The 17,789-nt window shown below is 40.3% G+C and overlaps 1 long non-coding RNA gene across 2 annotated transcripts in view; it reads left to right on the top strand.

Annotated features, from left to right (window-relative positions):
- Positions 1 to 17,789, top strand: part of LOC123343340 — a 212,575-nt gene that overhangs the window by 32,416 nt on the left and 162,370 nt on the right. The window contains exons 3-4 of one of the 2 annotated variants that reach the window (XR_006572207.1): positions 12,293 to 12,338; positions 13,206 to 13,398. The exons of the other annotated variant lie outside the window; for it this stretch is intronic. This is a non-coding gene — a long non-coding RNA (uncharacterized LOC123343340). Of the gene's footprint in view, positions 1 to 12,292; positions 12,339 to 13,205; positions 13,399 to 17,789 lie in introns of those variants that run through there. 2 annotated transcript variants of the gene reach the window in all.

Below are 17,789 nucleotides of genomic sequence, written 5' to 3'. Positions count from 1 at the left end.
GCATCAGTCCTGGATTGTGCTCTCCGGTCCAGATTTCTTTCTGAATTTGCCAGCAGCATGTAGTTACATGTAGTTGCTTTGTTTATTCCTTCATGCAGCTGATGGCTGTTGCTGCTTTGGTTTAGAGCCATAGGAGTAAATGAGGCTTTGGGTGAAATAACTGCATGTCACCCTGAATAAAGCAGCCCTCATATACCTCATCTGCAAAAAATTCAAAATAATGGAAATACTCTTTGCATAATTGCATACGCAGAGCATCTGAGCTAGTTCAAGGTTTTGGCACCAAAAGGCAAAGAATAAAGCACCCTCTTCATTTAGCACTCATTGACAAATGATGATTTTTCTCATAGTCTCTTCCCTAGTAATTTTCAAAATGTAGTTGCCCCATAAAGCATACAGATAAAATGCTATATACATAAAACATCACCTTAATCAATAAGTTCTAGTAAAATAATTCTGGGAGAAATAAGCATGTTAAGTAACTTCAGCACAAGCAAACCAAGCTTTTTCAGAAGTAAAAATCTGCCTTATAATGGCACTAGTAGCACTTTTGTCACACATTTGTTTGATTCTCTGTAAGACTGGATTAAATATCACCTCAGAAATAATTCAGATGAGACAATGAGATGAAGTACAAAATTGCACTGTCATTTTTTGTCTCCCAAACACAGGCTTTATTCTTTCTTACACATATTCTTTCAGTGTATTTACTTTGTGATCAGCAAAAATGAGCCCCCAAAAACATAAATGCAGACGTCCCAAACCAGACAGGAGCCAGCAGAATACATGTTAAGTGCTCTATCAGCAGTGGTGAACCCATGGAATAGCATGAGATACCTGCCTCCAAACAACCAGTGTATGCTAAAGTTCTTGATGTCGCCACTTTGGAACTCCTGTAAACTGCTGCTTCTACTTTCTCTGCTGCTTGTGTGTGCTCTTCAAGTGATCGGTTATTTGGGGAGAGACTCTCAATCTTCTTGTGCTAACATGAAGAGAATCTATTTTAATGTTCAAATGCTGGAATTATATATTCAATGACTCAGCACTGTTCCCTAGATTGTCAAAGAAACTCACAAGGTTTTAGTGATAAGACTCCCATTAAAGTCAAGGAGACACGTTCCGCTAAAATGCCATGCAACTCCTTTAAAAATTGACCCCAATCATTTCTTTTATGGCATCAAACCCCTAAAGGGAATATTTCAAAAAAGAAAATAGGTTCGCAGCAAGAACCTGTACAGTAGCACTATCCTGAGGGATACAGTACCATGCACAAAGTGAAACTCGCATATATATATACACTCTGAGAGTGGATTTTTTTTCTTTTCATGGTCTTTTGCAGTAAGTTGCAAAATGTTGCCAATTGATCAATGCTATTGGCATTGGAGTAAGGGAGAAGGATTTTTACTCTGAGATTCTCTGAGAAGGATAAAAGACTGAACACAACATATGTGGGCCTTGATTATTGGATACAGTGCAGTAAATTGACAAATTATTCATGATATTTTTTTCATTTTTGACTAAGAGTTACACAGCTACTGTGTATCAGAAACTTACCTTAAATGGAATGCTCACATGGAGTGACTGCATTATCAGGCCCATAATTTTTTCCAGAATAAAATGTTAGGGTTGTGTAAACTGGACCATATGTATATATGATTTCCTCTCTTTAACAACATTGAGCACTATATGCCTGCTTGTCTTTCTGCAGGGTTATTAAACCACAATGAGAGCTGAATGCTACCCAGAGAATTACACTGTAGTTCTCAGGACAACATTAGTGCTCTCAGATTCCTCAGAGTGTCCTGATTTAAGGGGGGGAAAGCCACTTAAGTCAATGATATAACATCTCTAAATATTATTCAACTAAAAATGTAGATCAGACATTTTTAGCACAGCAAATACGAATATCATCACAAGTTGCAACTTGCGCTTCAGAATCAGTGTAGCTATGTATTCAGTGGGGAATTACCGGAGCTGCCATTGAAAAAAACAAAACAGCTTTTGTTAATCAATAACACGTAGCTACTGCAGTTTCCTTTATAAGTAAAGAGGGGAAACAGTGATGTCTCCATATATTATGGTGTGGTGACTGGTGGCTGAAATTGTCATCTTAATTTCAGCACTGAACAGAGAAAGCCAAGACACCTGGCCTCATCCAAGTCATAAGAGAATGGGTGTGTATTGTTCTGATAAAGATTAGAGATGATTTCAGGAGGCAGAAGTTGAATTTTCAGGTTCTGAGCACTCCTTAAATCTGTGAACATTCAGACCTATGGATTTGGTTCTGGCCCATCTGTGGAAAAGAGATGTGAATTTAATCTAAGGCTGGTGTTATCCTGGAGTTTGGGCATTAGGCTGCTCCTTGTCTGATGGCTCCAGTCAAATTCTTATGCAATAAACCATTTGTCTGCAGGATTTTGTGGAAAGGGGTTTCCAACATTTATTACATATAACTGTTACAGCCTGGTAGTTAGGGTAATCACCTGGAATGTGGGGGAGATGGTTCAAGTCCCTGGTCTGCTTGATTAGAGCAGGAATTTGAACTTGGGGCACCCAAATAGTGCCCTAACCTCTGGTCTATTGGCTATTTTGAGGTGGGTGTCGATCTCTCTCTCTCTCTCTCTTTTTTTCCTCTCCCCCATTCTCCTCCAATCCTTCCCCACAACATTTTTTTTAAAGGTCTCAGTGTCATCCTGCTGTGGATTGGAAACAAGTGTCAGGACCTCAAAACTGTTTGTGAAATGGACATGTTTGACCACCAGCCCTGTCACTAGGACTGTTTCTTACTTAGCTGCCTAAATAACTTATGGAGAAAGTGTTTGTATCTGTATCTGATCTGGCATTACAAGGGATAAACTGTGCTAAGTTGCTGCCCTGCTCCTCCAATTTGTGTTCATTGGGTGTATTTGATCATGTGAAGATTTGCTTATGTGTTGACTTGGTTGGGTTACTCTGCTGCTAGATGTCTTTGCTCTCTTTTTTGTTTTTGCTGCTGCTAATTTAATTTAGCATTAGAATTCTTTTCCACTGTGAATTCTTTCTTTTTCTGGTAAAGCACAAGTGTATTGATAGTCGCTTGCTTCATACATGTCTGTCAGATTATTAGAATAGGAATGGAAAAGAACTGTGAATAGGATTGAGAGGTTATTTTGTCTTGCTTTTAGTTATTTATTTTCTTCCAAGTTTGGATTGGTAGCATCCGATGAACTGCCTGTGCTTAATTGGAATCATTTATTGCCTGTTGGTAGGGCTGGTGGTTGGTGGAAATCAGATTTGTCACCTGTGCTTCAATCTGCCCTTTGGAAAAGTTCCCAGGATTTCTTAGGCCAAAATCTTTTTTGTTACACTTGTGTAAAAATAATGAAGGCAACAGGAGTTTTATAGAATCATAGAAATGTCAGACTGGAAGGGAACTTGAGAGTCATCTAGTCTAGCCCCCTGTGCTGAGGCAGGACCTAGAATACCCAGACCATTCCTGACAGACGTTTGTCCAACCTGCTCTTAAAAACCTCTAATGATTCCACAGCCTCTCTTGGTAACCCATTCTAGAGCTTACCGATCCTTATCATTAGAAAGTTTTCCACACTTTCAACCTGTTAAAGCTGCTACATTCATCATACAACCTAAAATTATGGGCCAAATTCTATGATCAAATCCACCCCCTTTGTGCTGCCTACACAAAACAAAGTAATCAGAAGTCCTCATAAATCCTCTGATGCCCCATAATGCAGGATTCCCCAGTGGGCTTACAGCCAGTGTAATCATCATCTATGTTTCCCTCCCTGCAGCCCTGATTCAGAAAGCTTTTTGGGGAGAGGCATACAGTAGTCCTAGCATGATGCATTGTCTTTCCCCAGCTGGTGGACAATCCCTTTCAGATCGTTGCCAGCTGGTACAAGTTAGAGAAACCATGAGATTGTTGCTCAAATTTGTGCCAGGGCTGGGGCAGAGAATCTGAAAGCTCCAGCCAGCTCCCTGACAGCCTCCCACTCACTCTGTCTGGCCCTATGATTTCATTTTCCATACTCTTTGAAGATAAATTTTTGACTGCATATGGCAGTGACATGGTTGGGACACAGCTAAAAGAATCTCTTGTCATAGACAGAACAATGAACTATAATGCAGTCCTTGCAATCGCTACTTTATTGTAATTGAGGATTTTTTTACTTAATGAGAAAAAATCTATACAGCAGCTGCACTGAGATCAGGTTAGGAACATAGGAGTTGCCACCTTAATAACAGATCGATGGCCCATTTAGTCGGGTAGAATCCCTGCCAAAATGTACCTGGCTAATTCTGCAATACTGTATCACAAGGGAAACATTTCTCTCTGACCCTTCTTATTGACTAATTTATGCCTAAAAGCCCTCATTTTTGTTCTAGGAAAACTGCAAATATTCTTCTTCAGATACTGTGAACTGGATATAAAATAATGTAACCTTCAAAGATGCCCTTGAATGACTCCAGCGCACTCTGTACTTAGGGGTAACTAGGATATCCATACAAATCTCTATTTTTAATCATTCCTACCACACTTGTTTAGCACTTTCCTCGTACTAAATCTCATAGGTGGGGTGCTATTCCCATGTTTATAGATTGGGAAATTGAAGCACAGAGCAATTATGTGGCTAGTCCGTGATCCCACATTTCAGAATGGCAAAGCTGAGAATAGAATTGTCCTTATAATGGATATCTGGTAGTAATAATTTCAGCGTTAAGTGGGAAAATATTTTCTGCATTTGAATCACTTGCTTAGTTTTATTCCATGTGCTTTGCTAGTGTGATTCCATTTTCTTTCCTGATGGAGTAGATCAGATCTCAGACTCTGTGCCTTGCGGGGGGTACCCTTGCAAGCCTCGCTATGTATCATCACAGTTCATATCTCGGTATAGTTTAGCCTGCTTTTAAATTACATTAGGGATTCTGATCACTTTTAGCCACCAGTGCAGAGTTTATTATTAAGAAAACAATCTAAGTTTACATCATACAGCAAACTGGCTGCCCAAGTCATACATATACTGATCACGTTAGATGTGCCCAAAATGCTTATAGTGCAAATTCAGCTCTGATTAATGCTGGAATCACTGAGCATACTTCAGTAGCAGGAGATGTATACCTTGTGAATTTGAATAGTACTCAGACATCCGTTTTTGAAATTGTAGACAAAAGTTACATGCAGACAGTAGATTCAGATTTGGTTTGGAGCCTTGTCCCTCCCCTTTCTTCAAGTGGATTAGTAGCTACACCGTATTGAAAAGTAGTAAATAAATACTGTTTCCTTTCTATACGTAAGCCTTTCTGAAATCTGTTATCTAATGGATATGTCTGGGTAGTAAACACAAACTACTCAGCTAGAAGAAAAATGAAGTATTTCTCAAGGAAAGCAAAAACCATGAAAGGCTGACCTCACCAAAATCAGTGGGTGCTCAGCACCTTGCAGATTCTAGCCCCAAATACTTCCATGTTTTATTCCAGAGCAGTTATTCAGAGGACATATCCTCCAGATTTTCCTCTTGATTTGTTGGTGGAGGATGTGATATTCCTACTTGGGAATAGGGAAGACGCACACAGGTCTGACCGTGTGGACTAAGGTAAATAACATACCTTATTTAGGAAACAGTAATGCAAACTGCAGGAAAATATAGAGGAAGCAATGGAAAAGTGTACATAAAGATGATGAACCAAAACCTGGAATGGGCAAAGAATTTCCTTGAGTTCCCCTACTAGAGCTAGCATGCCAGGACCTTCACTTATTCTATTCTCAACATTGAAACAATCCTGTTAAATTAAAGAATAACAACATTATGATGTACTCATGCTAATCTTCATGTGGTTTATTTTTCTGCAATTCCTAAATCAACCATATTTGTTAATTTTATCTTCCTGCACTGCGCAGAGAGAGCCTGCTTTGCCCAGTGGGAAATAGAAGAGATGATCCAACAGGTCTTTTCCATCTAATTTATAAAAGTCTATGAATTTCTGAATGTATCTATAGCATATACAGAGAAAGGGACCCTGTATGGTACAGTAAATAGCTTTACAGCTGGACAGCTTAAAGCATCTAAAAATAAACCAATAGTAGTTGTTGCCATTTGCTTTACATCTGTCATGGACAGCATGTATCCCATTCTTGGTCCCATCAGTTCCTGCAGAATTTAAGCTGTATATACCTAGCCTTATCATTGCAGATTTAACTATTCAACTGTGAACCAATGCAATGAAGGCTTCTAGGACAGCCTGAGAAGTGTGAACTACCCCATTTCAGCTCAGTGGGGTGACTAACATTCATTATGTCCACATTGATGATTATTTTGCTTATTTTATTGTATTTTATTTCATCTAATGTGCTCATCCAGTGTGGTTGGGTAACAGAAATTTTAGCTAGAAAAGATCTCTTAAATTTCCCCCCATCTTCACATACGTCTATGGTGAAGTGGAGTACAGGTGACTGGGAGGAGACGAGAGCACTTCTCTGTGTGCTAGATCAGTTGGGCATATCTGGGAATAACGGTTATCACACCAGGTTGGAGAGCTCTGTGGAAGGCTCACAGTAGCTAATTCTGCAAGGCTTATCATTCTCTTCAAGGCTTTTCTGTCATCTCAACAGAACCCTAATCAAGTTGAAATTGCCATATAGGAGCTGGATTTTAAATTGGTTCAGTGATAATGAAAACCTCAAGCCACATCGTCACTGATGGGATTTTGTGAAACAGTGCTTGCAATTCAAACATTGTACTGACCAGCTCAGAGGGTTTACAGATTTGAGTCTGAGACAAATGATTATCCAAGGAAAAGTAAGACATTTAATCTGATGGCATCACACAGCAGCTCCACTAATGCAGGGAAAAACCTCTGCTTTGCTCTGGCATCAAATCTTCTGATTAATCATTGATAGCACAAACACTTAGTGGAAGTTATGAAGAGCTCATGAGTCTGGCATTAGCGGAAAGCTAAGCAAAGGCTCCAACTTTCTTAAGAACCTGCTGGAATATGTGGAATCGCATTCTTTGCTGACATCAAACGAGATATTGCTTCTTCCATGGTTGGAGTGAAAAAATGGCATTTTGCTTTTCTTCTGCTTTGTTTGTAAATTAGAAGCTTCCATATTAAAGCTCAATTTTTTTAATTGTCTGCTTCAGAAGCATGATTTTTTCCACATTGACACATTCTCACAAAACGAGTGGCAATTGTTCTTATGCTGAACTGATTAAGAATCTTTGAAATTTACTTGAACAATTCATCTGTACATTGTTCCGTTTTCCAAGCTGTGTGTGGCTGGAATGAATGAAATTAATGGCAACGTTGAGCTAGAATTGATTCTGATGATGGTTCTATCTTCTCCAATCCAAATTTGTGAAGAAAACGTACTACATTTCTATAAATGCTTGCTGAGTTATGTACAGCCAGGGGCAGCTCTAGGAATCCGGCCGCCCCAAGCAGGGCGGCACGCCGCAGGGGGCGCGCTGCCGGTCGCCGGTCCCGCGGCTCCGGGGGACCTCCTGCAGATGTGCCTGCGGAAGGTCCGCCGGAGCCGCCTGCCGCCCTGCCAGCAAAATGCCGCCCCACGCACACGCTTGGCGCGCTGGGGTCTGGAGCCGGCCCTGCGTACAGCCCTAGTTATAAAGCTTTTTTGCACAAGCTTTGTTAGAAGAACTTATATTTGTGAATAGACCTTTCTATTTATGATTGTGAATAAATCACCACCACCACAATCGAGTAAATGATTCAAGCCTACATCCCAAAATGTATGTGGCTACTACAAAGTCCTTATCTATTCCTGAGAATTTTGGCACATTAATGACTGTGTGGACCATCTAGCACACCAGTAATACCCAATGTATCTCACACAGCTGATGCCAACATGGGCAATCACACTGCCTTGTAGACTGCATTTGCTCTGAACAAAGGTAACTAACCCACACATGTCCATGACTGTCAGTCACTGGTTCAACTGGTCGTCTTAGTGCAATCTATGTCTCAAACAGGAAACCTGCCAGTATGTGTCAAAAGCCACTGGAATGGTAACAAGTGACTTGTATGTGGAAGACCTGTGTTTTGTGGCATGTCCTACCACAACTGACAGTTTATGAATTTTAACTATAACACCTGTTTTTAGGATTTCTTCTCTCTGTGTGAACCAAATCATTTTTCCATTTGGTAAAAGGGTGTAAAGGAAGAAGGCTGCTTGGGGACTGGAGGATTTAGGGAGTGGGACCCTTCCCAGACTGGTGGATCATCAGGGGAAGGGATAGCCCTGAATAAACTGCTCCCAAATTCAATTGGTGCTGCCCTTATCTCCGTACAACCCCCTTACCCCGAGGGCTCCACCACTGCTGCCCTCCTGGCCCAGAAGGCCCTCAGCTATTCTTTGGCTGCTCTGTGCCTCTTTGTTCCCTGTCCTTCAGCCACCCTGCTCTCTCTCAGGGGGCAGAGAGGCCTGTGAGGTAAGGGGCAAAGCAAAACTGGAACAGAAGGGAGTGGGAAGGAGCAGGTTGAGCTGCTACTTGTTCCCACAAGAAGAGGGTGGAAATGCAGGGCGCAGAAGGAGCTGTTCTGTGAAGGCATGAAAGCAACTGAGGTACTAGTCAGCTGCTCCCAGTGCTGCAAGCCCCCTGGCACTGCACCCTCTCTTTGGCCCCTACATGTGTGCAACAAGACCTTTCTGTCACCTTTGCTTTTCCTGTCCCCCTCCTCTTCCACCGCATTTTGTGCTATATATAGCTTGACTAACCTGCAGAACCTGGCACACTTTCCTATGGGATTTCATATTTATATGTATCTAGTTTTATGCACACTATATGAATTAAGACTTTTTTGAACTACACAAAAAATGCCATGATGCTTTTCTAAATGTTGTTCAATATTTTGTGCTGGACCACATACCATGTGACTTCAATCATAAGTTCTAGTTCCCTGACTGGTTGAGCCATAGCTGGTGAGCTTAGAAAGCATTTTCACACTGGTTTTCAGAGCAGGAGTGCTTTTTGCAAGCTATTGGAAGCTACTGCAAAAAGCTATTATTTCTTTATTTACAAGTAGTAAAAATGGAAGTGTTCCTATTCCCCTGTGGCCTAACCTGTCACCCAGGCCTGGGGCTTCCTGAGCCCTGACATTTCAGTTGTATTAGTGTATTTATTAAAGACATTTCAGTTCACCGTATATAGTACTGCTACTGTAGTGAACCTTTGTGCTAGTATAAGGGGAGAAGTCCCCCTGGATGCGCTCAATCCTGACATTTCTTCTGTACTAGTGGTACTAGAGTACTTTAGTCTGATTTCCTTATGGCTATATAGTGGGGAAATGATAATCCTATTAAGTGTTTGAAAAGTATCTGTGCAAAGTACACAATTTTTTCAGTCTTTCACTGTTAGGTTTTAAAAATAAAAATGAAGAGGGCAAGTAGCAGCAACAGTGGAGAAAGAAGTGCTAAAGGAATGGGGTATTACTAAAAAAGTATCAGGAGGTAGTTGTGTTAGTCTGTATCCACAAAAACAACCAGGAGTCCAGTGGCACCTTAAAGACTTTTATTGGGGCATAAGCTTTCGTGGGTAAAAAAACCTCACTTCTTCAGATGCATGGAGTGAAAATTACAGATGCAGGCGTAAATATACTGCCACATGAAGAGAAGGGAGTTACCTCACAAGTGGAGAATCAGTGTTGACAGGGTCAATTCGATCAGGGTGGATGTAGTCCATTCCCAATAATAGATGAGGAGGTGTCAATTCCAGGAGAGGCAAAGCTGCTTTTGTAATGAGCCAGCCACTCCCAGTCCCTATTCAAGCCCAAATTAATGGTGTTAAATTTGAAAATGAATTTTAGTTCTGCTGTTTCTCTTTGAAGTCTGTTTCTGAAGTTTTTTTGTTCAAGTATAGCTACTTTTAAATCTGTTATAGAATGTCCAGGAAGATTGAAGTGCTCTCCTATTGGCTTTTGTATGTTACCATTCCTGATGTCCGATTTGTGTCCATTTATTCTTTTACGTAGGGACTGTCTGGTTTGGCCAATGTACATGGCAGAGGGGCATTGCTGGCACATGATGGCATATATAACATTAGTAGACGTGCAGGTGAATGAGCCCTTGATGGTGTGGCTGATGTGGTTGGGTCCTCTGATGGTGTCTCTAGAGTAGATATGGGGACAGAGTAGGCAACAAGGTTTGCTACAGGGATTGGTTCCTGGGTTGGTGTTTCTGTGGTGTGGTGTGTAGTTGCTGGTGAGTATTTGCTTCAGGTTGGGGGGCTGTCTGTAAGCGAGGACTGGCCCGCCTCCCAAGGTCTGTGAGTGAGGGATCGTTTTCCAGGATAGGTTGTAGATAGTTGATATTGCGCTGGAGAGGTTTTAGCTGGGGGCTGTACGTGATGGCCAGTGGTGTTCTGTTGTTTTCCTTGTTGGACCTGTCCGGTAGTAGGTGATTTCTGAGTACCTGTCTCGCTCTGTCAATCTGTTTCCTCACTTCCCCCGGTAGGTATTGTAGTTTTAAGAATGCTTGATAAAGATCTTGTAGGTGTTTGTCTCTGTCTGAGGGATTGGAGAAAACTCAGTTGTATCTTAACCGAAACAGACTTCAAACAGAAACAGCAGAACTAAAATTCATTTTCAAATTTAACACCATTAATTTGGGCTTGAATAGGGACTGGGAGTGGCTGGCTCATTACAAAAGCAGCTTTGCCTCTCCTGGAATTGACACCTCCTCATCTATTATTGGGAGTGGACTACATCCACCCTGATCGAATTGGCCCTGTCAACACTGGTTCTTCACTTGTGAGGTAACTCCCTTCTCTTCATGTGGCAGTATATTTATGCCTGCATCTGTAATTTTCACTCCATGCATCTGAAGAAGTGAGGTTTTTTACCCATGAAAGCTTATGCCCAAATAAATGTGTTAGTCTTTAAGGTGCCACCAGACTCCTGGTTGTTTTTACTAAAAAAGTAGGCAGCAGCTGGGAAATGAGGGTCAGTGGCTTGGTCTTGCACCATGCAACTTCAGAAATGTTTTTTGTCTTAGCTGTATAATGCGGCTGGGTGAAATAGTGAACAAACAGAGATAGGGTCACTTCTGAGAGCCAGACTGTGGCCATGGTGATCCTAGGAAAGGAACTGTCGCTAGTAAAAAATGGAGAGAACAATTTCCTCTGTTGCTGTAAATAATGATGAATGGCAGATGAGACTGTAAACACACTTTTATCTTCTCCTTCTTCACTTCCCAGCCCTACAAAACAGAGGAAATAAGGTACAAATATTTAACATTTGTGTTAATTTACCATAACAACAACTTACCAAGGAGTGTGGTAAATTCACCATCACCTGAAAATGTTAAATCAAGATTGAATATCTAAAAATATGCTCTAGTTTAATCAATAGGAATGGTCTTGATGCAGGAATTGCTGGGTGGAATTCCATGGCCTGGGTTATACAGGAGGTCAGACTAGATTATCATAATGGTCCCTTCTGACCTTAAAATGTAAGAATAATATTTCTAAGACAGCACTATGTTACATTTGCTTCAGTCCAAAATGGATTTCATTTTGTGATGGAACACATTTTGTTTCATGTCAGAATTATTTTATTCAGATTTTCCATTCCTCATTCTTAACTTTGGCAATATTAGGTAGAGCTGGAAATGGGCAACAAAAAAGGATGAAAATATTCTGTAATTTATTTATAAAATGAAATTTATTCTTTTGTTTACCTAACCTAATAAATGTCATGCACACTCTTTAGGTAGAAATCTTCATCAAAAATATGCTCTGAAGTGTTCCTGGAAGGGTAAAACAGTAGCTCAGCTCAGATCTTCCTCCTTGTTCTCATATCCCATTTCAGTTGAACAATTCTGGTACCAGGTATTTTTTTCATTGTGACCCTAGTCCCTCCTGTCTTCACACCCTAGACACTACTGCAGTTGTATGTGTATACAATATGCCTTGTGAAGTATCATATGAAAGCTAATAACATGCTGGTTATTAACATATTGTAAAATGCATGTGTTACCATTAATGAAAATATGTTAAGACCAGACAGCCTAGCCTAGGTAAAGGTGAGAAACAGATCTGTCCTAAACAAAGGAATGAGGGGTTACCTCAGTTCACGTATTAGCAGTAAACAAAGCCATGGAACTAAACTATCTGGGGTTATCTTGATCCTGAACTCAAGGGTCAGAAAATTCACATAGCTCAAGCACCCCAGAGAGAGACAGGAAACTGACTCCCCAGGGGAGCTTCATGACTTGTAAGACAAAGACATCCCTTTGGGGATATAAGGAACAGAGAGATTCCATCTTTATCTTTTACCTTAGGAGACAAAGGGAGATGGGTCCTGGCCACACTGGAAAAGAGAAATTGGTGAGAGAAACCATCTTAAAGGTAGACTGTATCTTGCTGGATTAAATGTGTCTTTTAGATGCGGGTTTTCACCTTTATTTGCTTGTAACCATCTCTACCTTTATTTCTTATACATGGTATCACTTAACCCATGCTCTTTTCTTAATGAGCACGTTTTGCTTTCATTATAAATCATCAGTGCTGTATAAATTCAGTAAGGTGTGTTCTTCTAGAAAGCTGACAGGTCACCGTAAAGGCAGCTAATCTAACAGTTTCTCACAGGGTCCAGTGAGACACACTGGTCCCTGTAGTGGGATGATTTTGGGGCAAATTCAGGGCTGGAGGGACACTAAGGTCAGCTTGCAAGGAGTAGCCAGGGTGAGGCTTGTGGGCTGCTGGGGTCAGAGCTCTGGACCGAGTAGCCAGGGTGAGGCTTGTGGGCTGCTGGGGTCAGAGCTCTGGACCAAAGCTGCACAGCTGCAAGACACCCAGGGTTACAAGCCAAATGATGCTCAAACCCCTCACTGGCCCGGGTAAACCCCAAACCATCATTAAGTCATGTTGTTCTACCTATTGGATCAGAACAGAAAGAGGGATATATGCATTCTCTTGACCTCTTTTGTACAAACACTATTGTAGCCCAGGACATCTCACTAAACGCTCAGAATCCTGAACCAGTACCTGATGTGTTATACCTATAATCTTTTTTTTCCCTATATTAACTAAATATTTTTTGTATTTCTATTTACTGCTCATTTAATAGAACTCATCCAAGTTATGTTTCATTTCATATATTCTATTAATGGAGTTTATAGAAATGTGTATGTTTTATAGATTTTCTTAGAATTTCTTTGTTTGTTTGTTTGCCTGTATGTTACTTGTATGCAGATCATTAATACCTTGGGACATTAAGATTGAAGGTCAAAATCAAGTCATTACAAATCTAACCTTTTAAACTTGAGTGCCGGTTAGTATGGTTTTCAATTCCTGATAGTCAAGGAGATTTTCTGATCAGCCATTCATACATTGTTCAGGGAGCCCACACTTCATATGGGATGATCAAGCACATCCGGTTTTTAAATTAAAGGTAAATAATTTATCCAGCTATTGTATTACATACATTATTAATTCAAGTCAAAATCTAACCCATCTCCAGTGTGCGCATAATCTGTGAGAATACATATGACAGTTATGCTTTGATAAGAGGGCCTAAAATGTTTATCTGAAGGTGAGGTAGTGCCCCAATAGGTCTTTTCATTTTCTAACTTTCCCATCCTACAATATACTATGTTTGCATTGTAAAAGTGGGGAACCATTAAAGGTTAAAGAATATCTTATACTGATATGTACTTTCTATTACCCAAAATTGGGCCAGCTAGTAAGTTTAGGAAGGACTAATGACCCACCAGAGTTGTGCAGAAAACAGCACATTTATTATATTGATAGCTAAGCTCAAAAGAATGGTGGGGGGGGGAGGAGGAGTGTTATACTCACGCTCCCAGGACAGGCACAGCACTGGAGATGTCAGGATTCTTCAGGGTAAGTGTCCCACAGCACAGTGATGGACGGTGCGACCCACTTCTCAAGTATTCAAAGCGGGAGAGGAGACAAAAGGAGGGGGAATGTGTAACAGACCTTTTGAGCATACAGGTTATACATAGCATAGTAATACAGAGCATACGGATCAGTGCTGCTCCTACCACACTTTCATCTAGGATGCTGGACATTTTAGAACAAATTCTGAAGGAAAGAATAATTAAATTCATGTAGGTAAATGGAAAAGGGGGATGTAATGCAACTGTGGTTTGCCAATGGTAGATCATGCTAGACTATAACCTGACTTTCTTCTTTGATAAGATAACTGATTTTTTTAGCTCAGGGAAATGCAGTAGATCTAGTATACTAGGACTTTAATAAGACATCTAACAATGTACCACTTGTGAAATTAGTAATTAAATTAGAGAAGATGGGGATTAGTACAAGAGTTGTAAGGTGGGTAAGGAACTGACTAAAGGGAGAAGCCAACTGGTTGTGCTGAAGAGTGAACTACTAGATTGGGAGGAGGTTATTTGTGGAGTTCCTCAAGGATTGGTCTTGGAACCAATTTTATTCAGTATTTTCATTAATGATCTTGGCACAAAAAGTAGGAGTGTGCTAATGCAATTTGCTGGTGATACAAAGTTGGGTGGGATCATCAGTAAAGAGGAGGATTGTAATATTACACAGGATGATCTGGATGACCTTGAATGCTAGAGTAACAAATGGGATGACATTTAATTGTATAAAGTGTCAAGTATAATAATATTTATAACATACTAATAGAATAGTATACTAATATATAAATTATAATACAATTATATTTAGGGTATAATAATTTCTTCTATAAGATGGGGACTCATCAGTTGGAAGCCCCAGATGAAGCGAGAGACCTGGGTGTTGGTTGACCACAGGAGGACTATGAGCCACCAGTGTGATGTGGCTATGGAAAATGTGATCCTATGATGCATCAAGCAGGTAATTTCTAACAGAGAAAGAGACGTATTAATGCCATTGTACAAGGCACTGCTAAGACCTCACTGTGTACAATTTTGGTCACCTATGTTCAAGGAAGATGAATTCAAACGGGAGAAGAGCTTCTAGGATGGCCAGGGAAATGGAAGGTCTGTCTTATGAGGGGAGACTGGAAGAGCTTGACTTGTTTAGCTTAGCAAAAGTAAATCAGAGAGGGGATAAGATTGCTGTGTATAAATACATGAGGACAGTAAATGCCAAGGATGGTGAAGAGCTATTTAAGCTAATGGATAATGTTTGCACAAGAACAAATGGATATAAACTGGCCATGCACAAATTCATGGTGGAAATTAGAAGAGTTTCTAATCATCTGAAGAGTGAGGTTCTGGAACAGCATATCAATAGAATTTGTGGGGGCAAACAACTTAATTAGTTTTAAGAGAGAGCTGGACAAATTGATGGGTGGGATTGTAAAATGGGGTTGCTTGTAATGGTAGGGGCATGGCTCTGCGGCCCTGGTGGTCCCATCTGGTTTATATTTTATGTTCCTAAAATCTCATGTTTCAGCCAGTCACCAATAGAGATCAGGAAGGGTCCTCTCCACCCTCATGAATTCTGGGTGTGGCTTGTGGGAGGTTTTTCCTACTTCTTCTGAAGCAAGGATGGCCACAGCTGGGAATGAGACATTGGGCAGGGCTCTGAGATGGCACCGAGAATTCTCTGTCTCAATTGCTTGGCTGGCTGGTTCTTGCTCACATGCTCAGGTCTATCTGATCACTGTTGGGATGGGAAGGAATTTTCCCCACGTCAGATTGGCAGTGACCTTGGGGTTTTTTCTCCTGTGGGTTTGGGTCACTTGCAGGGATAATTTTGGTGTATCTCAATTAATTTCATGCTATTGCAAGGGCCTCGGGCATTGGTGCACCTCAGCCCATATTGTTCTCTGTCTGTAGCACATAATAGTTTAGTCTCCTGTGGGCTGTAGTAGTTCGGTCTAATTTTTGTTGTTGGGTTTAGTATGTGGGTGCTGGGTGATGTAGGTGGCCTGTGATATACAGGAGATCAGGCTAGATGAATATGGTGATCCCTTCTGGCTTTAAAATCTATGATTCCCAAGATAGGTTGTGTAGTGTCCATCAATAGCACAGACCCAGTAACTGAACAGGGAGCTGATACCTCTCTTGATGGTGACTAAGCAAACATTTTCCAACTCTCTTGATTCCATGGCCTGTATGGGGGTGGATGAGTGGGAAATGAGCACTTATCTAAATAATTGATTTATCATGTTAAACAAAACAGGGTTATATTCTATAGAGTGTTCGCTAAGATTGTGATCTGGACTCTGATTATGTACCCTGAGATCAAAGACCCTGAATATGGGTCTAGGGACGGGCATGTGTCCTTCCATGTTCCTATGTGGGATATCTGTGCATGTGTGGCGAGACCTCTCCAATTAATATTTGTGATGTCATTGTGCTGTACCTGTGTTCTTGTGTTGTTTTTTCATGGTACTAGAAACTTAAAATAATGGTATTTGCAATTCCATGGCCCGGAGGGGAGGGGGAGAGAGACATGGAGAATAGCTTTTCCTAGGAATAAGATATGAATAGGGTTTCTGATTTCAGGTTTTAACCAATAAACACTGATTAAAATAACCAAGATACAAAAAATGAAACCTGTTTTATTTGGAAAAACACCCAAAATCGTTACTTATATCTAAGGACTTGTCTACAGGGAGCAGTAATGCGGACTACAGGAGTGTGATTTCTCTAGCGAATTAATGTGTTTCCCATTAATTTGTCGTCTGGTGCACACAAAAAGTTCCCCGGTGCTCTTTAACATAGGACTGTTTGAAACAATACTACATTAAAGTATACTTGGGAACATTCCAAAGAGATTACTCATTACAGCATATACTACTGTATATAAAATACATTACTCAGTACAGCATACACAAAGAAAAAGTCCCAACTCCACGCAAACCCGACATTTGGGAATTTACATAGAACTCAAAAATCATTAATTTCATTTGTCAAGATTTATTTTTAATAACCCCCCCCCCCCAAAAAAAACAGAAGCCAGAGATCTGATGTACCAGGGTATTTATATGGTCATGAAATAAAGACTCCCTTGGTTTGAACCTGAAGACTAATTGTAAGGTTTGCCCATGTATGGCATGCAGGAGAACTCTGTCTGTTTGCACATGCACAATTTCTGTTTAAATACCCCTGTGTGCTCCATGATTTCAGTGATCTATCCGAGAACAGATCTGTCAAATCATATAAAAATCTTACACTAAAACAATTTGTATGCAACTATTAAAAAAAATTGGGTCTTAGAATTCAAGCACTTTCTTGAGATCTTCTGCTCAAATACACCACCAATCTTAACTCTACAATTTGGGACCTCTGAAAAGATCAATTAGAAAAGATACCTTTACAACAGAAAAATGTACTATTTTCACATTACTCTTAACAATGATTCAAGGTAAGAAAGCTATGAAAATAGCTTAGTGACTTGACTGCCACCTACTGTTAATCATGCCACACGTATTTTAGTTTCTGTAGCAATAAGGATGATGCTTTGGTCAAATGTTAAAGAAAAAGTCTTTTACCACATATGCATTATTGAACTAGTGACTACAGCTGAATTTCCAAATATTAGATGTCTCTAGCATTTTACAGTCTATATATTTCTACCATAGCAGATACCGGAGAATTCAGTAAGGCGTACAGCACTTCATTCAGGGCTGGTGAAGTCTGAGAAGCTTCATCCTTCAATTACAAAAAAAAAATAGTCTGTACATTAAAAGAAAATTGATTGATTCCGAAGATTTTTGAACTTTAAAATTGCAATTATGAATCCTCATAATAGTATTGTTGTTTTGTTGCTGTCACTTTCAATAAGTTCTTATGTCATCTGAGCACTAACTCAGTTAAGAGAGAAAATATGGAATCTGGC

This window comes from Mauremys mutica, chromosome 10 (genome assembly GCF_020497125.1).
Source record: "Mauremys mutica isolate MM-2020 ecotype Southern chromosome 10, ASM2049712v1, whole genome shotgun sequence".
In the NCBI taxonomy this organism is placed as follows: domain Eukaryota; kingdom Metazoa; phylum Chordata; order Testudines; family Geoemydidae; genus Mauremys; species Mauremys mutica.
Note: the sequence above shows the minus strand (reverse complement) of the source record. Positions and strands in the feature narration are given on the sequence as shown.